The sequence below is a fragment of the Rhinatrema bivittatum genome, chromosome 2, assembly GCF_901001135.1.
Source record: "Rhinatrema bivittatum chromosome 2, aRhiBiv1.1, whole genome shotgun sequence".
Classification (NCBI taxonomy): Eukaryota; Metazoa; Chordata; class Amphibia; order Gymnophiona; family Rhinatrematidae; genus Rhinatrema; species Rhinatrema bivittatum.
Window position 1 is genome coordinate 316,325,720 of NC_042616.1, and position 20,595 is coordinate 316,346,314.

General features: G+C 45.7%; 1 protein-coding gene across 1 annotated transcript in view; it reads right to left on the minus strand.

Moving 5' to 3' along the window:
* Window positions 1-20,595, minus strand: part of ABCA13 (ATP binding cassette subfamily A member 13) — a 929,477-nt gene that overhangs the window by 230,055 nt on the left and 678,827 nt on the right. The window lies entirely within an intron of this gene.

Sequence of the window (20,595 nt, forward strand, 5' to 3'; positions counted from 1 at the left end):
TCTGGAAAGGCCGGAAGTTCCACATTGACAAAGATGGAATGCGAAAACAATCTTTGGCAGAAAAGAAGGCACCGGGAGAGGCAAGATGGTGCATAGTGAGGCTGTGCAGTGCTGCTGTCCTGGCTGCTTTCCTTTTTAACTTTTTTCCTGCTTGAGATGTCTTCCAAGCGCAAGCGGAAGATTAGGGTCTTCCCTCCAGACTCTTCCCCCATCTGGACAGCAAACTATCACCCACTTCATGTCTTCGCCAGTGGTGGTGGGAGCCGAGGATCCTGATGCGCATTGAGGTGAGGGAAAGCCTCGATTGCCCGGAGAAGAGGCGTCCCTCAGCCCAGATCTTCACCCTCCTCCTGTGCATCGAGACTCTCAAGAGAGCATTCCCGCAGAGCACAGTGATGACGCCTTGATTGCACTCATAGTGGAGGGAGTGGCTTCCCGAGCTCTACCGGCTAGATTGGCTTTGTCTTCCTTGCCCAAGAACAGTGGTGATTTCATTGAACGGGCCCATTGGAACCATATTGGTGATGGGATTGTTGAGTCTGGGGCCAGTGTTGGGACCTTCCTTGCCCAGTTTATCCTGGGAAGCCATGGTCGCTGAAGGCAGTGAGTCCTTTCCTCTTCCACCTCGCCCTGAGACAGTGACACTTGAGGCTGGCTTCTGGAACTCTTTAAAGTTGCTTAATTCAAAGATGGATTTTTTCTCTTCAAACTGTCACCAAAAAGTGTGTCAGATTTGCAGGAGCAAGTTAACTCCACTATTTCTAAAGTTTTCTAAGGTTGAAGACACGATTAAAACTATCCAGGAGTTTAGTGTTGCCACTGTGAAAGGACTGTATTGCACTTTCTAGGCATATTGAATTTTAGAAAATAATGTGAGACAACCTTAATCTGCATTTTCTGAATGTCTCCAAAGTTGTTGGGGAAATTATTTTTTTTAACGTTGAAGAGGCTTTTTCATGAAGTTTTAGGTTTTGCACCTGAAAATATGCCATCTGTAAATTCATGTTATTTTCGTCCTAAAAGAAGAACTTATAGGTTGGTTGTAAATGCCAAATTTCAGGATAATTTGACCAATTTTCTTGAAAAACTCTATATTGGAGGTTTTGGATAGGAGTACCTTGTTAGTTCCTATATCTCAACTTTGGATTTAAATAATGTGATGCATAATTATTTAAGAAGTTCCCTGCTTTGTTTTATGGTAAACCTGTGAGGATTTTCCCTGATCTTGCCCAAGCAACTCCAGTTAAGAGAAAGGTTTTCTATCCTTTCGGCAGGAAATTATTTCCATTGGGTTTTCCTTTGCACTTAGTTACCCTGTAAATGTATCATTAAAAGAGGTGACAAACTTTTTATTTTTTTCCTACCTGAACAATTACAATCCTTTATAGAGGCCCGAAGGCCACTTACCTCCTTCCCCTGTACCCCAAGTATTTTAGAGCTAAACGCACTATACTGCTGGTAATTACTATGATATTGCTATTCTTTGATTATGGTTATTTTTTGTACACTCCCCTTTGCTATTTCCTTCCTTTCTCCAGGTACTTTCTATTTTGATGTGGATAACTACATTGTAATTGCTAATTTGAATTAGTATTTTCTTTATATTTTGATTTCTATTGTAGAATCCATGTGGTTCTGTAACTAGCAATTAACTTTGTTTGTAATTTAAAATCTCATAAATGAAGAATTTAAAAAAAAAAAAAAGAAAGAAAAGTCACCATGTGTAACGATACCCCCAACTCTGAAATCTGCAGAAAACATCTTCGACACAACAAAGCCTGAAGCTCCAAAATTCTCCTGGCTGAACAAATAGCCAATACACAAATACATAGGGAATCTCAATCAGCAATCTGAAAACTTTAATATATCTTATTAATATCAATTTACATCATTTATCAGTAACATATTTACCAATATATATTTAGAAAATATATTAATTTAATTACACAAATGTAAACTCACAAATGTATCTATTGGTACATCATTAATACAAAGACATGTGCAACATAGCATGCTTTACTGCCCCACCATAGCACCAATTAATTAACAATCAACACCTTAAAAATATCTCATTCCAAACACACTCATTCATACCACAACCACGCCCCACCCAATAAAACCTCCACACAAGTTATAAGGACTATATCATCACAAAATATTCACGCTTCAGTCCTCGCTAATTATATACCACCACCCCTTTATTATAAGACTGATCTGACAAAACCTCAATAAATCTTATCATATATCTTTACAGGATCACTTTCACCCTTCTACAATTTGTCAGACTAAGTCTTTACTAAAACTTTAAGCTCTCTTCATCTAGACACGCTCCACCACGTCCCATCTTCATATAGGAACACTTCACCACGTCCCAACAAGGATCCTTGTTTCGCCACAGCTTCTTCAGGGGACGATTCACTCCCAACTTAACAGGAAGTCAGCGTGACCTCCAGCCACTTGAGCACAACACAACTTCGAAAAAACTCAACGGCTGATTTTTCCTTCACAGATTTAACAAGAGCAGCAGCTGTTCACCACATAATTGGTACTTCCATCTTTCACAAATTTTCAGCGTACTCAACACATTTTAACATACTAATTCCATCTTCCTTTACATAGTCCAACTCATGTGTACCTTACGAGTTATGAGATTCAATTCGGAAATACCCAACTCTACTCCACAGACCAACAGCACAGCTGGTTCCAACGAGCGAGCGTCTCTCAATACAGCGAATCTGAACACCTGCACCTTGGTACTTGAGTCGGGGCTGCGCTGCGCATGCACCCTTAGACTGCTGGGAAACATGGCAGAGTGCAGCGTCTAGCTGGTCCGGGGATGCTGGAGGGGAACGGCAAGATGACGCCGCGGCAGCCAAACTTCCAACAGGCAAAGAGGGAGTCGCCAAAGAGGTAAGATGGGCGTAGTGGAGACGTCGGGCAGCGACAGTCGCAACAGCCAGACCTCTGACCAAACCCTTCCTTAGAAAAGTGAAAATATGTGACAACCATAGCCTGAATTGGGCTATACCCTGTTAATGGTACACTAGGACTCATAAACCCTCCAAATTCTCACATATGCTAAGATTGTGGAAGGTCATCTGGCCTGCAATAAAGTAGTAGTAATTTCTTTGGAATATCCTTTCTGTTTCAGTTATCTCCTATCAAAAGCCAGGCCGTGAGACTGAAGTGAGCCACCTGATCTGAAAATATTGGGCTCTGGCGTAGAAGATTCAACAGATGGTCAAACCTCAGCGGCCTGTCTATGGCCATGTTGACAAGATCTGTGAACCATGGTGAATGTGGCCACTCTGGAGCCATCAGAATCAGCTTGTCCACCAGTGCCCATGGAGGAAAGACAAAGAAGAATGCCTCAAAGCCATGGTAGAACTAGAACATCGATTCCTTCTGTACCGTGTTTTCTCGGGTGGTTGTAAAAATGAGATGCCTTTGCATTCTGTCTGGTTGCCATTAAGTTCATATGAGGATACTCCTAGTTTTTGTGAATGAGACTGTTAGGATTTCAACTGCTATGCAGCCTCAACCTACCCTGATGCTTCCTGCTATGACACTTCCTCACAAGTTGAGGCCTCTAACAAACTCTGCTCTCAGCCATCACAGCCAGCTCCTCAGTAACCAACCAAACTCAGCCTGTCTCCACTAGGAGTTCCTCAGCAGGCATAGATTCCAAACCTGCCAAGCTTCTCCTTCATGCCTGTACCACACCAGCCTCAGCCCTATTTAGATTTGTCTTGCCAAAACCTCCTTGCTGGTTCATTGAGTTTACTCTTGGCTCTTTGTCCTGGCTTCTGACCCTTGCTCTGCTCTGTGGCCTATGGGCCTTCCTGCCTTGCCTTGTGGTCTTAGGACCTTCTCGCTCTCTGCCATCCTTGTGGTCTTAGGGCCTTCTTGCTATCTACTTTGCCTGTGGCCTAGTTGTCTTTATGCTCCTTGCCTAGCCCTGTGGCCTTTGAGCCTTCTGTTTATGTCCTGTCCACTCCTTGTCTTGTCCTGTCCTGGCTTGATCTGGCACTTGTATCATACCTTGCCTGCACGCCCTTATGCCTTCATCCCTGGTATAACCTTGTATCAAGCCCTGTACTTCCTTAGGCATCCAGCCCTGTCTTCAGTCTAGGCCTGGCCTGTTCTAGCTAAGTCCTACTTTTTCCCTAGATTCCAAGGGCTCAATCTGCGGGGAAAGGGGGCTGGCTAGACAGAAAACCAACCCAGCCTTCAATGTCATGTTTGGTGGGTGTACCCAAGTCCTACTGGTCCCCAGAAACTCAAGGGCTCAACCTGTGGTGGAGGGGGTTAGCTAAGCAGAAGACAGAACCCAAGCTCCTGCCATGTGGTCCTGCTTTGCTCCCGAGAGGGTATCCCTAAATCCACCATATATAACAGAAACACATCGCTGCCTTCAACACCTCCCACTCCCTGGGGTCCAGTTTTCTCCAACTGAGAAAATCCGCTAGAACATGGTCCACCCCGGCAATGGTCAGATGCTGCTGTTCTGTCCAGAAAATCAAACTCCTGGGACTCCTGAGCCACCGGCTGACTCTTAGTTCTTCCCTGCCGGTTGATGTAGGCCATCGTCGTCGGATTGTCCAAAAGAGCCCACACTGAATGGTCGAGTAACTGTGGCAGAAAGGCAACGCAAAGCTGTTTCCAAGCTCCTGGCTGCAGTAAGGCTTTGGGGAGTTCCAGGTGGATGGGCACAGTCAGGATGGGATGATGAGTAGGAAGGCAGAAGGGGGGGGGGGGGAGGTTGGCCTTCCGGAAAAGGTCTTTAGTTTCATTGTATTGTGCTACTTCGTCAGGGTGAGGTGGGGTGGAGGGGGGGGGGGCAATAAAGGGAGAAGGAGGCTTTTTCAGGCCTATAAGTTCATATTTTTGCTATTATATTGGGGGATTGCTGGGGATTGGCTGCAAAGCACCAATTGGCTTTCACTGGGAGAGGGGAGGGGCTGGGTAGGGCCTTTTTGTTTGTTTGTTTGCTTTTTTACTTGGCAATCCCTATTTTGAAAATAGCTGGTTAGGTTAAGTATCTTAGTACCCGTACACGTATTTAAAACATAGCCAGTTAGGTTTGAAACTTTACCTGGTAAGGTATAACTGGATCATTTTATTTGAGGATATAGGAAGAATATTTATCCTGCTGAATATCTACTTATCTGGCTAACTTTAACCAGATTGAGTTATCTATTTTATGTTATTTTGAGACTGCCATGGTTAGGTTTCAGCAGCTTTAATAAATGGAGCCAACATTCTGCATGCAGAAAGAAACACATGACACATTTTTAACTGCATCAGTGTAGGAGACACTAGAAGCTGGACCAGAAGAGTATTGCCCTGGTGAGAGTGAGATGAAAGCATTTACATGGATGGCCATTTTTGACACTTTCCAGATATCTAAAGCATCTCAGTATCTTACGGCACTTAGGTACAGCATCAGTATTTTCCGGAAGGGTCCAGCTATGTGGAATCAAGCTGGGGCCAACATTTTACTTTGGCTTCTGTTCTAAACAGATAAAAAATAACTTGCCCAATTTGCTTGTAATTGGATCTCTGAAATGGAATGATAAAATACAGACTAGTGCTTCATTTCTTGCAGTGGAAGGCATATGGAAACGAATACAGTTCAGCTGAGACTCATTTCTAGCTATTTTCAATTCAGGTTTAGTTATTTATTTAATCTTTCTATACCGTCGTTAAGAAGATCCGTCACAACGGTTTACAATAGGGCACATAAAATAAGGATGCTGAAATATATTAATTTACACAAGTGCCATAATGGTTCATACTTTCCCTGGTTTTGGCAATCACAGTACTGTTACTGTGATACAAACTCCGTGATTACTAACATGGAAAGGAAAAGGGGAAAAGAAATATCAGAACAGTAAAAACAAAACTGTAGTAAAATATTCCAATGCTATAAAATCGGTGGAGCAATATATTGCTGTTTTTATTGGCCACATAAAACATTTCAAGGAAGTTTTATCTTTGAAAAAATCTCACACAATGTATCTTCCTTTTATATGCTCTTACAATAACTACAACCCTCCTTTCAGTAGCTGAGAAATGACATATTCCCATCATGATGCATCCAAACATTTTTTCCATAGATCATTAAGCATTTAGGAAATTAACAATTATATTCAGTGATTGCTAGATATTTCATACTTCATGTAATATTGCATGGTTTCACTTAAGTAAACTTGCACATGAATAATTGATAATTGCTTAAAATAAGAAACATTTTTACATATGCTGTTCCTAATTATCTGCAAGATGAACTGATATAAGTATCATAATATCAGCATTCTTGCTGACTTGCCTTAAGGTTAATAAGCATTATTTTCACTGGTAGCAAATGCTACACAGACTCCTGCTAGTAATTCTCCATCTGTTTTACACGGTACTTGAGTATTTAAATAAATGCCACAGAACAGCACATCCAGGTCCTAGAGCCTGGGGCTGGTTGATTTTATTATTGGAGAAGCGACACTGGTCAAGCACTTACCATGAGGAACATGGCTATTAATTCACTGTTGAATGATGATCCTTGAAGCACAGCATAATGAAGCTGAAGAAGTAGTCACTAAGAAAATGGCATGTACCTTATAGAGATGTGCTTTCATTTGAAATGAAACAGGAAATGGCAACAACATTTTCTATTTCACTTCATAAACAGAAAAAACAGCTCAGGCTGTCTTGAGGCTTCCTCAGGCCAACCCGAGACTTTCCTGGGAACTCCTCAGGCATGAGGCCTAAGTCTTGGCCGGGTTTCATTGCTGAAGCTTCGGTCTAGGCCCAAGACAAAGCCTGATACTGAGGCCTGGCCTAGCCTGGAGGCTAGGAACCATCAGTGAGGTCTTGGCCTAAGTCTAGGCCTGTCAGTAAGTTTAGGGGTGAAGAGACCTGTTTGCTACAGGTCACTTCCACTTTCCCTTCACCTCACATTCCCAAGTTCAGGAAGAGATAACGTGTTCTCTACAGAATTAGACTTATTTATCACATTTGGCAGAATTAGTATTTAGAAGATAACAACAATACATATCTCTAACATCCAGAACACTAAGTACCAGTTTACCCTAAAGGTTCTGTACCATGGGTGGTTTAAAACATGCCATAAACCTTAGCCTGCCTATTATCTTAATATTTATCGCTAACTTACTGACCTCATAGTCCCAACTTCAGGCGATTTACCTCTGTTTATCTCTGAAGCAGGCTCTGGCTGGAGGTCTGAAGAACTATCTGGGAAGGAGGCTTTCTTCTGGATCTGGTACTGGCAGAGCTACCAGGCTGTTTGGAATGTTTGCTTCCGGGTTTGGTACTGGCAGAGCTAACAGGCTGCTCTCGGCTCCTCACCGACTCAGACTCCATGCCATCATCTGACCCCAAGTAGGGTGGTGCCTCTCTCCGGTCTCCTGGCCACGCCTCGTCTTCACCCTCCTCGATAGTAGAGGTTGCTAGGCTGCTTCGAGTCTGCTCCCCTTCTCCTTATTTGCACTCCCCCCCCGTCTTATACTTTCCAACTGATAAATATGCATAAGCTCATGCATAATCATGTAGTGGGTGGAGGGTTTTTGCTATATTGCAGGTCTTTTCCCTCCTCCCTTTTTCTTTGGGTATCCTGCCATGTCCTGGACTGTGGCTGTTATGCCAGCATCAGCGTTTTCTCCATTTCAGAATGCTCCGCTGTCATCCATAGGTGGGGGACCCTCTGATCTCTGGACTTTCCTTGGCCATTCCATGACTTCTGCTTATGACCTTTATGTTGCTGTATTGTCCATCTGCTTGATTTTATTTACACAGGAACTTACAAACAGGCATATCTTGATAAGTAAATGGCATGTACCTTTTAGGGGGTACTTCATTTTGAAATGAAACAGGAAATGGCAAACAACATTCAAACTGGCAGCCCTGATGCTGCCTTGGAGGAAGAAGGTCTCATGATCAGAGAGCATCAACATGGTGCAGCAGGAAAGGATCCTATAGCAAGGACCTGCTCTCCAGATGGTGCATTGTCCTTTCGCATAAAGGATGTGTCTCCAAGGCCTACTGCCCAGGACGGAAGGGTTAGGTCGGCCACCATAGTTGGAGATTAGATTATTAGGAATGTAGACAGCTGGGTGGCTGGTGGGCATGAGGATCATCTGGTAACATGCCTACCTGGTGCGATGGTGGTGGACCTCACGCGTCACCTAGATAGGATTTTAGACAGTGCTGGGGAGGAGCCAGCTGTTGTGGTACACATGGGCACCAACAACATAGGAAAATGTGGGAGGGAGGTTCTGGAAGCCAAATTTGGGCTCTTAGGTAGAAAGCTTAAATCCAGAACCTCCAGGGTAGCATTCTCCGAAATGCTCCCTGTTCCACACGCAGGTCACCAGAGGCAGGCAGAGCTCCAGAGTCTCAATGTGTGGATGAGATGATGCTGCAAGGAAGAAAGACTCAGTTTTGTAAGGAAGTGGGGAACCTTTTGGGGAAGGGGGAGTCTCTTCCAAAGGGATGGGCTCCCCCTTACCCAGGGTGGAACCAGACTGCTGGCGCTAACCTTTAAAAAGGAGATAGAGCAGCTTTTAAAATAGAACAAAGGGGAAAGTGTTAAGGACCTGCTAGGGAATCAGCAATCTGTTCAGGATCTGCTCCTGTGGTAGGAGGAGATAGCGCTCTTGATATGAGAAAGCTCCTCTGGAGGGAGGAGCTAGCTATCTGTGATGGTTAAACTCCTATAAAGGGGAGGAGTGAGCAAGCTGGTTGTGAATGACACCTCAAGAGGGAGGAGTTAACAATCTGTTATGAATCTCCGTACGGGGGTTAGCAATCTGTTATAATCTATTCCTTGAGGAAGGAGAAGTTAGTAAACTGATATGCTCAGCTCCTGTAGAGGGAGTAGTAACAAAACTGTAATGAATCTGTTGCTGAAGACTCCTGGTGGGGAAGGAATAGCCATCTGTTACCAGCGGAGTGCTTGAGAGGACACTCAGCTGTAGATGAATGTAGATAGGTGAATCCTGGGCCGATGGCAGATGACTGTGTCCCAGGAGGATATCCTGAGAGGGACCACCGGCTAGGCTTGAGTACGGAGACAGACACAGATAATTCTTTTATTAGAGAGGTTAGTAGAACCACCAGAGGTGGCAGTAGTGAGCTTATATGCCCGGCAGGACTGAAGTCCCTCAGGTACTGGAACAGCGATCCCAGGGTTACTGAGCTGTAGAGAAACTATAGATAATGAGTAGACAGGGTATGCTGTATTCATAGCCAGAACTGGATGACAGATCTCACATAAGATCTTTAGTAAGCTCAGTAGCTGGAAAGGGTTAGGCCCTCGAGGAGCGAGTACCTGGTTCCAGGGAAAGCTCTGAGAGAGCGATGGTAACTCACAATTGTCTATGTCTGTGATAGCTTCCAGACAGTAGAGAATCTTCAGAGTGTTCAGGAACATGGGCCCTCGAGGAGCGAGTATCAGTTCCTATTGGCAATAGGGATGTGCAGGGAAAAGGTTTTGTTGCATACGTGATACGTATTCGTGGGGGGTCAATTCCGTTTCATGCGGAAGTATGGAGAATTCCATAAGTTGTCGATCTATAAATACGTTACTACGGCGAGTTAAATTATTGTCCCAGCTAAAATTAACTACAACCCCCCACCCTCCTGACCCCCCCCAAGACTTACCAAAACTCCCTGGTGGTCCAGCGGTGGGGTCCGGGAACTCACTCACACCCTCGGTGCTAGTTTCATCATGGCGCCGATAGCCTTTGTCACAGGGGCTACCGGTGCCATTGGTCAGCCCCTGTCACATAGTCATCGGCGCCATCTTGTGCTCCTACCATGTGACAGGGGCTGACCAATGGCACCGGTAGCCCCTGTGACATAGTATGGGCAAAGGCTACCGGCGCCATTTTGAGTCCTGGCATCGGACGGCACCGATCGCCTTCATTGTGAGGGCAAAGGCGACCGGTGCCATTTTGAGTATTGGTATCGGACGGCGATTTTGGGTCTCAAAATGGCACCGATCACCGTCATAGTGAGGGCAAAGGCGATTGGCGCCATTTTGAGTATTGGCATTGGACGGCGATTTTGAGTCTCAAAATGGCGCCGATCGCAGTCATAGTGAGGGCAAAGGCGCCATTTTGAGTATTGGCATCAGACGGCCGGCGTGCAAGGAGGTCACTCCCGGACCCCCGCTGGACTTTTGGCAAGTCTCGTGGGGGTCAGGAGGCCCCCCCAAGCTGGCCAAAAGTCCCTGTGGGTCCAACGGGGGTCCCGGAGCGACCTGCCGTCCGATGCCAGGACTCAAAATGGCGCCGATAGCCTTTGCCCATACTATGTCACAGGGGCTACCGGTGCCATTGGTCAGCCCCTGTCACATGGTAGGAGCACAAGATGGCGCCGATGGCCATGTGACAGGGGCTGACCAATGGCACCGGTAGCCCTGTGACAAAGGCTATCGGCGCCATGATGAAACTAGCACCGAGGGTGTGAGTGAAATTCCCGGACCCCACCGCTGGACCACCAGGGAGTTTTGGTAAGTCTTGGGGGGGGTCAGGAGGGTGGGGGGTTTACATTTTTATTTAGGCTGAATAAAACAGAAATCTGTTTAATACGTGGGGAGTCGCGATACGTTTCGCCTCCCCACGTATTTAACAGATAGCAAAAAATAAGTTGCGGATTACAAATCCGTGGAAAACGGATGCACACCTCTAACTGGCAATTTGAAATAGAGAAAAGAGAGCGAGGCCCCGAGAAGCGAGTACCCCTGGTAAGTCCGAGGAGGCAGAGTAGCTTGGACGAATCCTTGCTAACCCCATTCATTAGCAAATACTGAGACCTTTTATATTGGAAGCGGTTGACATCAGTTCATGGAATGCCCCCTAGTCCTTCTATTATTCGAAAGTATAAATAACCGATTCACATCTACTCGTTCAAGACCTCTCATGATCTTAAAGACCTCTATCATATCCCCCCTCAGCCATCTCTTCTCCAAGATGAACAGCCCTAACCTCTTCAGCCTTTCCTCATAGGGGAGCTGTTCCATCCCCTGCCAGAGGGTCCTGCTTATTCTAAGTTGCAGAGAGATAGATTGTTGAGCCTGATACCCTTTGGGGTAAAAGGGTTCTCACTAGGGGCCAAAGACCTGTGAGATTTCTCTAAACCCTAGGTAGGCAAGCACCAGTGATGGATCCTGCTGTGAGAGACAGTGAAGCCTAGAGGAGTCCTGTTTTTGAAAGGAACTGAGGTCACCCTGCTTCTTTGGGGAAAGTTATCCTCACTGACCGTATTCAAAGGTCAGCGGCTGAAGACCAGTGAACCCATTCACAACCTGAATGTCGTAAGCTCCTGTGACAGCATGAACACCAGTTTAGGAAGATGTATGAAGTATTTTTGGACTTTGAGTTAGTGGGAAGGTTTTTGGATGCCCCCTCCCCACTGGGATTGCAGTGCAGGAGTAATAGCCTGATTCCATAGTTTTTCCACTTAAGAAATCACCTGAAGTAACTGCTAAGGATAAAAGAAGAGGTGCACCAAAGGAAGGAAGCATCAGAGAAGGAGATCCCATTCGGATCTCTGCACAGCAAGGAACTCTGGAATTTGTTGCCAGAGGATGTGGTTAGTGCAGTTAGTATAGCTGTGTTTAAAAAAGGATTGGATAAGTTCTTGGAGGAGAAGTCCATTACCTGCTATTAAGTTCATTAGAGAATAGCCACTGCCATTAGCAATGGTAACATGGAATAGATTCCCACAGAGCTGCTAGGAGAGTTATGCGCATTTAATCACCATGGGCTCTACCCAGAGATCTGTGATAAGGACACCTACTAGGGGTGTGCATTTGTTTCCAACATATTGGTAATCCAGAACATATAGGGCCATATTCGTTTTATTCATAGGGAAGCGAAATGTATCGCGATTCCCCACGAATACAACAAATCTTCACCGAATTATTCGGCTGTCTAAAGGAGCGAATTTAAACAAACCCCCCACCCTCCTGACCCCCCAAGACTTACCAAAACTCCCTGGTGGTCAAGCAGGGGGTCCGGGAGCCATCTCCTGCACTCATGCCGTCGGCTGCCGGTATTCAAAATGGCGCCGATAGCCTTTGACCTTACTATGCCACATGGTAGGAGCAATGGATGGCCAATGCCATCTTGTGCTCCTACCATGTGACAGGGGCCAACCAATGGCACCGGTAGCCCCTGTGACATAGTAAGGGCAAAGGCTATCGGCGCCATTTTGATTACTGGCAGCCGACGGCCCGAGTGCAGGAGATGGCTCTCGGACCCCCACTGGACCACCAGGGAGTTTTGGTAAGTCTTGGGGGGGGTCAGGAGGGTGGGGGGTTGTAGTTAATTCAATTTTAGCCGGGAAACAAATAAGAATGAACACATGAACGTATCGGGGGCCCCCCTTGCCAAATGCAACGTATCTGCCCCCCGACGAATACGAATACTGAATGCAACGTATGCCAACCCTCTGCACATCCCTAACACCTACCTACACAGAAAGAAAATCCTGGAACTACAGTCAGATGTACGCTCATTATTTTGGACAAATGGACTTATTTAATATTTTGAATCAGTAAACTTAATTTTAACACCCAGACCTGGTCCTGTCTAGTTTGCATAGCCTTTCACCTCATTGGAAGCACCTAAAGTAGAGCACACACACTGGTGACCTTCTTTTATCTTCTGGGCCATGAGCGAGAGCTTCCCCCCATGAAAAGGATTCTCCCCAGGGATTAAGAGTCAGTGAGGGAGTGAATGTTTAGTCGGAGCAGCCCCAGAAGATATGAATTAGATTGTGTGCCCTTAGGACGTAATGCACCCCAAGTAAAGGTTACACTCTGACAAGGGATTCCACCGGAAGAGAACAACCCTCTGTAGAGGCCGCATAGGAGTGAATGCCCAAGGCACCAACTCCAGGGTTGATGCCATACAACCCAGGACTTGCAAGGAGTCCCAGACCCTGGGCATCGAGAACCCCAAAGGGGACGAGTCTGCTTCTGCAGCTTCAGCATCCTCTCTTCCATGAGAAACACTCTGCCCATATGTTGTCAAACCTAGCCTCCAGATACTCCAGGGTCTGAGAGGGAAGAAGATGGATTTCACAAGATTCACCACCCAGCCAAAAGACTCCAAGCACAGCAGAACCTTCTGCTCCGACTGCCAATAGAGATCCTCCGACTTCACCTGGCTGAGTCAGTCGTCTAAATACAAGTGCACTAACACACCCTAGTGATATAAATCAGCTACCACCCTCACCACCATCATCTTGGTGAATGTGTGGGATGACATTGCCAGACCGAACAAGAGACTCGAAACTGAAGCTTCCCCAGAATCATAAACCTCAGAAAACACTGGTGTTCCGGTTTGATGGCTATGTGCAGATAAACCTCTGTCAAATCTAGAGAAGCCAAGGACTCCTCTTTGTGCACCACCACTATTACTGACCCCAGCGTCTCCATCCAGAAATGAGGTACTTTTAGAGCCACATTCACTATCTTCAAATGCAAGACTGTGCGAAACTTCCCTTCCTTCTTTGGTATGATGAACTAAATGGAGTACCTTCCTGTGCCTTGTTACTCTTGAGGAACTGGGATTATGGCCCCTAGGCTCTGAAAGTGGTCTTGAATCAGATGAGAAAATTCTAATGCATAGCCATCTTTTCTCACACTTAGAACCCATTGGTTGGAAATGATTTTGATCCATTCCTTGTAAAACAGCGTGATCTGGGACTGAGAGGTGGACCATACTCATTTCATTGCAAGGATTTTGCAACACCTGTGCCTGCCATGGTGCTGTCCTGGGGAGGTCTCCGACCACCTCGAAAGGACTTACCCCCAGGACTGAGATCTACGTGCGGACCTCCTTGGAGGCCCCAAGGGACCTTTAGCTGCGCGAAATCTCCTATTATCATGAAACCGGAACCGAGCAGTAAAAAATGTTCTGCCCTTTGGCTTATCTTTTGGCAATCTGTGCACCTTGGACTCTACCAAATGTTTCATTATCTGCTCCAGGTCCTCACCAAACAAGAGCTTGCCCTTAAAAGGGAGAGCTTCCAATTGAGACTTGGACCACATATCTGCAGACCAATTTCTCAAGCAGAGCAATCTTCTGGCTGACACAGAAGACATCATGAGCCTGGAAGATGTTCTGATGAAGTTGTACAAGGCATGAGTGCAATATGCCACAACACTCAGCCTTTTGCGTAGCTGCTCCTGACGTAGGTTGTGCTTCATGCAATTGCTGGCCCCAATGCATACATGCCCTCTGCATAAAACTGCTGCAAATCGCAGCTCTTATGCCCAGGGCCAAGATCTCAAATATCCTTTTGAGGTGAAGCTCTAATTTCTGGTCCTGTACATCTCTCAAGGCAGCAGATCCTACTACCAGAATAGTGGTCTTTTTAATCACTACCGAAATTGAAGTGTCAATCTTAGTAAGTACTAGGAGTTCAAACGTCTCCTCGGGCAATGGATAAAGCTTCGCCATTGTTACGATCCTGGTCACGGAGCTCATCCCGCGAGCATGCCTCTCACCCCAGCCCGCCACCACCGCTGCTGCCACTTTAATGCGGTCTGGCCGCCGCTGCCACTCCCGCACGGCCCAATGCCGCTGTACGCGGCAGGAGGGGCTGCCGTTCTTTGCGGCCTAGCCGCTGCCAGGATAAGCTTCATCTTGGCTCCAAGCCACCAGCGCTGCCTCCAATGCAGCCCTGAAGCCGCCTCTGCTGATTCCTTCTCTGCAGCGGGGAAGACACCGCCGGGACTCCTTCGAGCGGCAAGGAAAGCCCGCTGCCGCCGCGACACCATCCTGCTGCCTGGAGGCCGCCCCCATTGCCTGCCTGTTTTGAGTAGCAGGGACACCGCTGTCCATGGCCCTGTTCCTTCCTGGGCCATTCTCTAGACACTGGCGCGCGCTTCTTCACTGTTTTTAAAGGGCCAGCAGCGGGAAAAGCCCACGGCCCCACCGGAAGTCCTCTTCAGTCCACTGCCTGGTTCAGCCCTATAAAAGGGCTCAGTTCCTGTTCCTCTGGGCCTTCGGATCAGACTTCATGGTTGTCCATGTTCTTCCTTGCTGGTCCAGGTCCTCCATGGTCTTTACTTGTCTAGATGATTCTTTGTTCCATGTTCCTGGTCTCCTCATCCTGATGTTCCTGGTCTCGTCCTTCATCAGAGCTCCTTCGTTGCCTGTTCCATGTCCTGAGTCCTGTTGTTCCAGATGTTCTGTGTTCCTGATGTCTTGGTCCTGATGCCTTCGTCTTCGCCTCTGCAACCAGATCCCAGTTTCCTGCATCCACCTTTCCTGGCATGCCACCCATGTGGGGCTGTGTAGGGCGCTTCATGGTACAAGGCCTTCTTCTCGTCTGCAGCGCAAGTCTCTGAAAGACCCTTGTTTTTAATGTTCTGAGTTCCAAGTTCCGAGTCTTGAATCCTTAGTCTTGAATCCTGTCCCAGTCTTCAGAGTTCCTTGCCTGCTTCCGTCCATGCCCCGCTCCAGCGTGGTCCACGACCAGCCACAGGTGGCTGTGTAGAGCGTGCCTCGGTGCAGGCCTCTACTGAATCTTCAACATGTTCATCTCAAGTTCCACTCTGCGTCACGCTCAGTGTGGTCTGCGACCAGCCATGGGCGGCTGTGTAGGGCACACTACAATGCAGTTCTCACCCAGTACTTTCGCTTGAGTCCTGAAGCCTTGCCTGAGATCTTCTGAGTAACCTGAATCCTTGTCCAAGTCCTTCCAAGTTCCAAGTCTTCGTCTGAGTCTTCCAAGTTCCAAGTCTTTGAACGAGTCTTCCGAGTAACCTGAGTCTTCGTCTGAGTCCTTCCAAGTTCCAAGTCTTCATCTTGTTCCTGCCCTCAGCCTCCGTCTGGCCTCACACACTCATTTCCAAGCGGCGGGTCCGAAAGGGATTTCGAGTAGACAGAGGGCTACTCCTGAGACCAGCATTGCGTTGCTGGGTCTCATTGGTGCATGTAGGTCCAGCGGAGGGCTGATCCTGCCTGGTTCCTGTTCTGAGCTTCTTGCCTTAGTTCCAGTCCTGCCTTGTTCCTGCTCCGCTCGTGCTTGCATGCTCTCACCTCCCATGGTGTGCCTTGGGGCTCCTCTCTGAATTGTGCCATGGTTCAGGGGCTCACGCTCTCCCATGAGCTAGTGACCATGCCAGTGTCAGGATTTGTAGGTCATGGTCGCAACAGCCCTACCAACACTCAGGTCAGATTATGGAGTATCTCACTCTCAATAAACCAACTTCTTCACTGACTTATGGAAGGTAATAGCTTTCACTGGACTCCTCAAGCCATCCAGAACAGGATCCACTCTCTCCAAGTCTGACTCTTCCTGAGAATCCTTGATTCCCAAATCCTGGAGCACCTGAGGAATCAAGGGCAAAAGTTAGAATATAAGATCATAAGATATACAATACTGATCAGACCAAGGGTTCATCAAGCCCAGGATCCTGTTTCTAACAGTGGCCAATCCAAGTCACAAGTACCTGGCAAGTACACAAACAATAAATAAATCTCAAGCTACTATTCCTTATTAATTAATAGCAGTTAATGGATTTTTCCTCTAGGAACTTAACCAAAGCTTTTTAAAACCCAGTTACACTAACTACCATAACCACATCCTCTGGCAATGAATTCCAGATCTTAACTATGCGCTGAATGAAAAATAATTTTCTTTCATTTGTTTTAAATGAGCTACTTGCTAACTTCATGGAGTGCCCCCTGGTTCGTCTATTATCTGAGAGAGTAGGTAACCGATTTACATTAACCTGTTCACGTCCTTTCATGATTTTGTAGACCTATATCATATCCCCATTCAGTAGTCTCTTCTCCAAACTGAACAGCCCTAACTTCTTTAGTCTTTCCTCATAGGGGAACCATTTAATGCCCCTTGTCATTTTGGTCACCCTTTTCTGCACTTTCTCCAGTTCAACTATATCTTTTTTGAGATGTGGCAACCAGAACTGCACTCAGTATTCAAAGTGCGGTCTCACCATGGAGTGATACAGAGGCATTATGATATCCACCATTTTATTTGCCATTACCTTCCTAATAAGTTCCTCTTTACGAAAATGACATACAAATTTGGGGTCATCCCCCTTGCCCACTGGGACCTCTTCAGGGTCTCCAATTAGATCCAACTCATCCAGCCCTGGGTAGCATCTGGGGAATTCACTGGCCCCTCATCCATACCATCTGAATCCTTAGAATCATCCTGTGGGTCACCAGGTAGCGAGGCCAGCCCTAACACATGCTGAGCACTCGAGGAAGGTTTCCTATTTGCCTGTATGGGTCTACATCTTGGCTGCAGATGCCCTAAAGACCAGGACCGGGTATGAGAAAAAACCTCCCCAGCAGCCTTCTTTGCTAGATAGGCCTTAAGCATCAATTAATTGAACTCTGAGGAAAAAGGTTGCGAGGATTCAGAAACCTGGTTGGGAGGAAAATTCTCCCAATCAGAGCCCTCCTGTTCCTCCCCAGAGCCCAAAAACGCAGAGGATAACCTCGGAGGGGATTCCCCCTCCTCCTGCTGACTGTCCAGCCCGTGAATCTAAAATGGTCACCGTTTCCATGCCAATGGGGAGAGAAAGAAAAGGAGGCCCAGCATGCCTCGAGCCCTGACATGACTGACCAGCAGCTGCAGCTTTATCCTTTGACTTAGTAGTGGCAGCAGGCACTCCTGAAGTGTCTTCTCTGCCCAAAATGCCAACTGTGCAAAGACTGGCCCTATTCAGCCATGAATAGGAAGTTCCACATACGCAGCAGGCAGAGCCACATGCCATCCTACACATGGTCACGATTGTGCAGCTGCAAAGACACCCCCAGTTTGCAAAAAAAAAAAAAAAAATGCTGGATATGCAGCCTCCAGGCACCACCAAAGAGAAAAGCCAGCTGCATGAAGCAGGAAAATAACTGCCTGCATAAATCACTTACTACTTCTTTTTTTTTTTTAAACTTTAATAGCCTCTGCTAGAAAAAGCACAGAGGAAAAGAAATGTATACTTTCCTGCACCAAGTCTGTAAATGCAGAGCTGCCAGCGGGAATCAAGCTGCCTCAGCTGCCTCGTGAAGGAGAGGGATCTGGACCACCAGATTTTCACGCCATGGGTCACCGGTGTGAGAGTACAAAAGGGTCACCAACCCCCAGCTCATCCAACTCAGACCAGGGAGGATGGCCCCAACAGGACCTCAAAACTCTCTGGGAGGAAATTTTCTTCTAAATATTTTTTTCTTTTTTTTTTTTTTAACTCCAGAACTGCAGGTTTGCACCATCTACCATCTGCTGGAGACAACGAAATACTGAGGGACTGCAGGTGGCACACTTGGGTTAAGTAGCAGTGTCAGTAAAACTTTCTCTGTCTTCATCTTCTGGCAGAGATGCAAAACCCAGGAGTCTGGACTGAAATGGGTATGCACAGAAAGCATCATGGATTTCCTACAGTATTTTCTATAACCTGTAGTATTTTTGTCCTCCGCAAAAATAAACTGCAGTGGATGGACCGGCACACTTAGGTCTATTTTTGCTGGTTTGTCCCTTTAAGAATCAGCCTTAGAGAATTGGGATATGTGTTAGTGTTCCGAAACTCCAGAGGAAAGTTAGGTACAACTCTGGAATTGCAGTTAATTTTGTGGGAAATAACGCGGCTTGCATTGTTTGTGGCAAGGCGTATTATCTTATTTGTATACATTTAGGTTTTTATGAGCTGCTTTGCATGCATTTGCAAAATGTATGCATGCAAAACAGCTCATTTAAATACCCATGTTATTTTTTGAAAAATAATTTAAGTTATTTAGCAAATTACACTGTCATGTGATATTGCCATGATAGACTTTTATAGTGCAATAAACAGTGTTTTTCGTGTGATAAACACCCATCGTGTCTTTAGTAAATGACCCCTTTGTGAGTCAGAATCCTATAATGGCTCTTTTGAAAATTTACTAGAGTTGAATACCTAAATTTAGGCTCCTAAAAAGTAAGAAGTCAATCTGGCTAACTTGCTGCTGTGAGGCTCAGATACACTTAACTGGCTAACTTAGCTGGGATATTCAGTAATGTGGCACTGCCACATTATCCAGTTATCTTACATTAACCGGATAAGTTTGTCCGCCTAACTTTAGGGCAGCCCTGTGGTCCAACCAGAGTTAGCCAGATAAGTTATCCGGCTAACTCTGAATATATCTGGCTAACTTAACTCCTCCGCATTATGCTCATTCCCTGCCCCTGACTTAGCCGGGTAAATACTTATCTGGTGAAGTGGCACCTGCTGATCCTAACTGGATATTCAGCAGTGTCACTTAGCCAGATAAGTAAGACTTATCCAGGTAAGTACCATTTTGAATATCAGGCTCTAAGTGTCTATTGTAATAGATTTATCATGGGGAAAATTGTTAGATGCTTAGCACTGATTTTCAGCAATAGGCAGCTAATTTAGGTCCCTAAACCCTAGGGAAATGACTAGCAAGCCTAAATTTAGGCCCCCTTCAGTTTTAAGAATCCTAAATTTAGAGACATTTTCAACTGAAAACTTAGGCTTCTAAGTTTGGCTGAAAATAGATACCTAATTTAGGCCTCTAAATTTTAGAGCTCAACTACATTTGAATATTGGCATCTATATGACCCACATAGGAATCTGGAAGATCCATGCTGGCTACTTAATTTCTGCTGATTGTCTTCTCTTTCCCTACTCTCATGAATCACACTCTACTTGAACCATTCAGGGTATACCCAGCTCTACTGTGGGTTTGCGACACAATGGATATCCTTACCCACATATCTCCTAGACTATACTGCAGGGGCCACTGTCACAAGGGTTTCTTATACTACTATACAGGGCTACACACGGATACTATTGTGTATGAACTTTCAAAGGCACACAGGGACCTTGGATGACTATGGAACTCGTATGGTCTCCAAAGATCTTGCACATCATCGTCAAATACTTTCCCCAATAAAAGATATCACAAAGAATATAGATATGAGACAGAGACAACACTGCATGATTCAGATCTTAGAATGAAGAAAAAGGACCATAAAGTATCTTAGCCTGAGTCAGAAATCCCCAGTCAATGTTTATTTTCAGACATTACAATAAAAAGAATGAAGTCTTTCCTCTTCATATGCTAAGCATTTCTAATCACTTATCAGTCTTTTTGGATAAAATAAAGTGTAAGACCTGAGCCATGAGCTGAGGTTAGTCTCTTCGGCTGAAACTGAGAACCTGTATAATATGGAGGTCTTAATGCCCTGTCACCTGACTGCATTGGAAACATGACATTGTTTAGGTGCCGACAAAATCAGAAGGATTAAACTTCCCATAAAAAAAAAAGAAAGAAAGAAATAATGTGTTAGACTTTATATCCATTAACAGATGTGAGCACTAAGATGCTGAGCACTTTATTGATCTGTGTACTCCAGAGCTAAGATGAGAGCACTAGCATTAGGCCAAAACATGTTTATATCTCCTCCTTTCTGAACAGTACAGTAGAAAAAAAGGTCACAAAAGCAGTTTTTATTACATTTTTCATATACAGCATTATCTACGGTGGATATATTTTTCTTTACTATTCCTGTGAATAATTCTGGTTGATG